The sequence below is a fragment of the Gallinula chloropus genome (assembly GCF_964237585.1).
Source record: "Gallinula chloropus genome assembly, chromosome: 29".
NCBI classification, from domain to species: Eukaryota; Metazoa; Chordata; class Aves; order Gruiformes; family Rallidae; genus Gallinula; species Gallinula chloropus.
In genome coordinates, this window is record NC_140114.1 from 4,298,741 (window position 1) to 4,304,740 (window position 6,000).

Genomic DNA, 6,000 nt, shown 5'->3' on the forward strand with positions numbered 1-6,000 from the left:
TGAATGGTCTGCCACGATATGAAACAAGCAGAATCTGAGGAGACGTCTGTGTGGGGAGGGGTGTAAGCCCACCACAGTGTCTCTTACGTTTTTGGTGCTGGATGAATCTGAAGAGGTGATGGAGAGCATCCAAAGCTGCCCTGCTGATCTCCCAGTCCTTGCAAGCCCAGCAAAGGACGAGACATCCAAGCAGCTTTCCCAGGAAGGGGACATGGATCTCTGTGTGGAAGGCAGGGATGTTGTCATCTCCTACAAAACTGCTCCTGACCTAGGTGAGGGAACAGGCAAAAGGGCTGAGGGGCAGCATCTACAACCAAAGCCCTGAACCCATGAGTCCACCAAGGGAAGGTGAGCCAGAGCCACCTTTGGAGCCCCGCCCCCCCCCCCCCCCCCCCAAAGCACCCAGCTGGACAGCAGGTCAGGGAGAGCTGGAGAGAGGAGACCACAGGGAAAAGAGAGATGCCAAGACCCTTGCTCCAGGGCAGAGCCTTACTCAATGCCTCAGCTGGGGTCCAGGCTTGCCACGCAGGCATGGCCGAGCTGCAGGCTGCTCAGCATGCAGGAAAAGGGGAAGGCAGCCAGGCTGGAGGGTGCCTGGCTTCTTACCTCTGCCGAGGAGCATCTGTCCAGCAAATCGACCAGCTGGACAATCCGCCCCAGAGCCCGCTCGCACGCGGCTGTGTTTGGGCAGGTGGCAAAGGTCATCAGCATCTGGAGGAGAGAAACTGCGGATGGGCCCTGGCAGCTGGTGCCTGTGCCAGCACAAGCAGCTCTGACGAAGTCCTGGCTGGACTTGTGGAGTCCTTGTAGCCAGGGAGAGGGGCAGATGTCACCCTCAGGGCAGCGCCTGCTCCTTTCTGTGCCCTCCCCCAGGACACGGCCCTGTGTCCCCTTCTCCAGGAAGGCTGGACTCAAGTGCCTCCCACTGCTTCGGTGCAAGGAAAGCTCTGGGGATAGATCTGGCCCAGGAGGGCGATGGACAAGGTTTTGCTGTGACCTGGGAGGAGGCTTCAGAGGAGAAGGCCCATTGACTGCAGAGAGGGGACACCAGGCTCCTGTGAGAGCATGGTTGTCCACTCTTGTCTACCCCCTCCCTGCAGTGCGTTCTGTGCGTGGCATAGGGGTGGTGGGCCACCCACTCAGGAGTGGGCACCCCCTTCCCTCCAGGGTGAGGAACAGCCCCTGTGAACCCCACACTTTGCCAATGCCAGACCTTTAAGATTGTCCACAGGTCTTCGAAGCCAGTGGTGAAAGAGCTGAGCACCAGGTTCTTCAGCATGATGTCCATGGCATCCAGGGTCTGCAAGGAGGACAAAGAGTTTCAGTGACCTTTGTGCAGCTCCTCACACCCCCCAGAGTTGGCCTGAGCTCCCCATGCCAAGAGAGGACACCCACGCTGCCTCACAGAGCCCACAGGAGGCCTCAGGGCAGACCAGCTGCTGTGGGGAGAGCAGCCTGTGGCACTGGAGACAGCCAGGCCCATGGGAAGCGGATGAAAGGGTGAGGGTGGGAAAGCAAAGCCGAGACCCTGCCCTGGGATCGGATCTCCGGCTGTGTCTCAGCACACGCTGGTGACCAGGGAGCAGCCCAGGGGGACTGTGGGCTCCTGTAGCTCAGCCCACACTCACCCGAAAGTAGAGAGTGGTGTCCAGGTGCTGCATGGATGTTTTAGGAGGAAGCAGGAAGACGCTCCTGAAGCAGGCTTCTAAGAGTCTTTCCTTTCTGCCGTCCAGCAATGTGCCCATTTTGCTGCAAGGAGACAGAGAGAGGGGCCTGTTGGACACTGGTGGCCTTGATGCCTTGGGCAGGTGGACATGGCCCTCCCTCTGGAGCTAGGGTCCCCAGGAAGGATAGAGGGTGTGCGGGTAGCACAATGTGGCCTTGGCCAAAGGGCAGTCCTGGCAGTTTGTGCGTGAGCCGAGATGTGGCCAGGAGCTGCAGGACCCCTACGCCCTCCCCTACGCCCTCCCAACCGCCCACGAGCGGGGCAGAGCAGCGTCCCTCTGACGGCACCATTGGACTCTGCCTGGATGGGGATCCCCTGCGTGGGGATGCCAGGGCTGTGGAGAGGTGCCAGCCAAACCAGGAACTGGGCAGGTACCTCATGCCAGCGATGGCAAGCATGGCTTGCTCTCGCACCGCTGTGTACAGGTGGTTGTCGGGCTCCTCTTCCAGCAGCACCTGTGGAGCAGCACCGGGATGGAACCTGTCAGCTGCCAGTGCTCAGTGCCAGCAGACCCAGTGGCAGGAGGTGGAGACCCTGCCCCAGCACCAACCCACTGCCAGCCCCCCGTGCCGGGGTCTCTCCTGGCCGGGGTTCTCAGCAGCACCCGAGTAGCCTCAGGGCATCTCAGTGTCCATGCATGCTGGTCCTGCCCTCCCCTTGGCCATGCACAGCTGTAAGGTATTAGAGATATGCCTTATCAATCGCTGGCAGAACCGTACCCCCCTCTCTTTCTTCTCCACTCCCCTCCTTCCACTCTCTCAATCACCATAAAACCTCATCCCTACAACACCAAAGGGAATTCCACTGGTCAGGCTTGAAGTGGCTTATGCTAAGGACTTCATGACTATGCAACGAGATAATGCTGTAAAAAGGCAAGACCAACAAAGCCACCCTGAAGAGCATTCCCCCATCAGAAAAACAAATGGGAAGACATCAGGAGACAAAGGGTCAACAAGGGAACGTCCCCCCATCAACCCGAAGGCACAGAAGAATGCTGTGCCCTCGGACCTGGGGTCACTGGACTGACAGGATGGCATAGCTCCCTGGTGGTAGATACTGCAATCTCCCTCTCCCCCTCCCTCTCTCTCTCTCTTTTCCACTCTTTTCTCTTTCTTCCCCCCTTCTCTTGCACATTTGTTGTGGGCCAAATAAAGTGACTTGAACCTTTACTCCGTTTTGAGTCTTAATTCTGTTCCTGAGAACTGCAAAGACCTGGTCAGGATAAACCACCTCGCTGGACATCACTCAGGGGTTAAGCCCAGCCACCCAGAGCGATCTGAGGTTGGTTGGAATGCAAGGGGGTTTAACCTCTGCCCAAATTAGTCTATGTATCTGGTTGTGGATTGTGACAACAGCCTGGGGACCTTGCCCCCACCCCCTTCCCTGACCCCACGGGAGTCCCCTCACCTTGATGGTCTCTGCCAGCTCAAATGTGTGGCAGAATGTGCTCAGGTCCCTCTCCAAGCCTTTGCGCCTGGCGGATTTGCACAGGTTGCAGAGGGTCTGTAGGAACTGGACCTTCAGGGCCACGTCCTGGCAGGGGACAGAGAGAAAATGGGGGACCATGAGGAGGGATGGCCAGCAGCACTGGAGCACTGGGGTTCAGTGCTGTGCCAGAGATCCCAGGAGGAGCAGCTCCACCCAGTCTGCAGCAGGCAGCAGAGCCAGTGCCCCGTTCAGGAGATGAAGGCACAGGTACCATGGAAACAGCCGTGGTTACCTTGACTGGGCTCTTTAGAATTTCCTGGACGAGGCACAGGGATTTCTCTTCCTTTCTGTAGAGCATGGGCCAGCTGGATACGTGACCTGGGAAAGGAGGAGAGCAGGAGGGATGGTAGAGAGGGGCTGGAGGCAAACACGAGAGACGAAGGAGCCCTGCCCTCTGTCACTTACTGGCCTGCAGCAGCTGGGACACGTACAGCTTGGAGATCTCTTCTGGAGAGCTGCTCTCCTGGAGAGCCCCGCTCTCTTCCCAGCCCTCCCTGGGGAGCCTGGGTGGTCTCTCCGCCATCCTTCCAGACAAAGAAAAGGGGTAGGGGCTGGGAAGGGGATGCCTCAGCAAACACAACGCCTTGGCAGCACGGGGGGGAGAAGGCAGGGAAAGATATGGGCTGAGCTCGGGGGCTCCTCGCCAGCTCCACACTCCTGTCCTGTCTTGTCGCTGCCCTACCAGGCACTGCGGTGCCACGGCCGCATCACTGGGGGTGTCACAAAGGGCAGCGCTGGTGATTGGTCACCCAGGGCCAGCAGAGCCAATGGCGCGCAGCTCCTTTGTGACACGCCGAAGCCCGGCTGTGCCTGGCACCGCAGCAGGTCTGAAGCCACGGCGACGTGTCTTAATGGCATGGTGACAGTTCTGATGCTGTGGTGACATGTCTGATGCTGTGGTGACATGTCTGATGCCCATGACAAAGGGTGAAGGGACTCAGCACGTTTGGAGGGAAGGGGTATAGGTCTGGGCCCTCCACCTTTTACCTCAGGGATGTTGAGGATGTTGGTGTGATGGTTTCGGTCTGGCTGGAGGCCAGACACCCACCAAAGCTGCTCCATCACTCAGGTCTCATTGACTTGTTAGTGTTAGTGCCCTTTTCAGTTGGACAGGGGAGAAAGTAGATATTGGGAGGCTCAGGTGTTGACATTAGGACAGGGAGAGATCGTTCCATAATCAGCGTCATGGGCAAAACAGACTCAGCACAGAGCAAAGGACAGAAAACTCTCTAATTTATTACACTGCACTACACACACAGTGACACCAGAGTCGGGTAATGAGAAGAGCAACCAGATTTAAAGCACTTCCCCAACCCCTCCCTTTTTAGCAGACTCCACTCTAGTCATGATTTCACTCCCTTTTTCCCCCCCATTGTGGCACAGGGAGGTGCAGGGACTGGGGAAACGGGGTCATCGGCCAGTTCCTTGCAAGTTGGTTTCTCCAACAGGAGTCCTTTCCCACAGGACTTCAGCTCTTCCCCAGCTGCCCCGGTGTGGGTCACTGCTATGGGTGCAGCCATCAATCACAGTGTCTCTCAGTCCCAGTCCTCTGTGGGGTCACCAGCCTCCCCCCAGCAAACCTGTTCCGGCACAAATCTCTCTCTTGCTCATCTCTGTGTCTCTGTCTCTCTCCACGTGCTGCAAGTGCTGGCAGGGGCTGGCTGCAGCGTGGGTCACAGCAGCTCCTGTCTGTCTGCCCCTGCTCCAGCGTGGGGCCTCTCCACGGGCTGCAGGTGGGGTCTGGGCCTTTTCCCTGGGCTGTGGGGGGACACCCTCTCCATCATGGGTTTCTGCAGGGGCTGCTTCTCTTTCCGGCACCTGGGGTGCCTCCTTCCCCCCCTCCCCAGTCTTGGTGTTTGCAAAGCTCGTTACATCTTCTCACTCCCTTCTCTGGGGGCAAAATGCAGCTGCTTGTGGGTTTCTTTCTCCTAACTGTGACTCCCAGAAGCATTGTGGCCATCGCCGACTGGCTCAGCCTTGGTCAGTAGCAACTCTGGCCTTGAGTCAGCCAATATTGACTCTCTGGGGCCTGCGGAGAGCTTCTGGCTGCTTCTTGCAGCAGCCATTTCTGCAGCCCCCCATTCTCTACCAGTACCTAGTTATGCAAAACTGTGACAGCACATCAGTTTTGCATGACAGACAGAGAGGGGAAGGATAGCAAAATTCCCATGGTTCAGGAGGAAATGATTAGCGACCTACTTGGCCAGTTAGACACTAACAAGTCAATGGGACCTGATGGGATTCACCCCAGGGTGCTGAGAGAGCTGTCAGATGTGCTTGCCAAACCCCTTTCAATCATCTACCAGAAATCCTGGCAGACTGGGGAAGTTGCACTCGACTGGAGGCTGCAGATGTGACACCCATAGACAAGAAGGGTTGAAAGGAGGATCCGGAGAACCTCAGGCCTGTCAGTCTGACCTGAGTCCCGGGGAAGGTCATGGAGAAGGTCATCTTGGGAGCTGTCATGCAGCATGTGTGTGATGGCCAGGGGATCAGGCCCAGTCAACATGTGTTTAGGAAAGGCAGATCCTGCCAAACTAACCTGATCACCTTCTATGACAAGGTGACCCGCTGAATGGACAAGGGGAAGGCTGTGGATGTGTCTACCTGGACTTCAGTAAAGCCTTTGACAGGGTTTCTCACAGCATTCTGACTGAGAAACTGGCTGCCACTGGCCTGGACAGGTGGACCCTCAGCTGGGTTAAAAACTGGCTGGATGGCCGGGCCAGCACATTGAGGTCCTTGAGCAAGTACAGAGAAGGGCAGCCAGGCTGGTGAAGGGGATG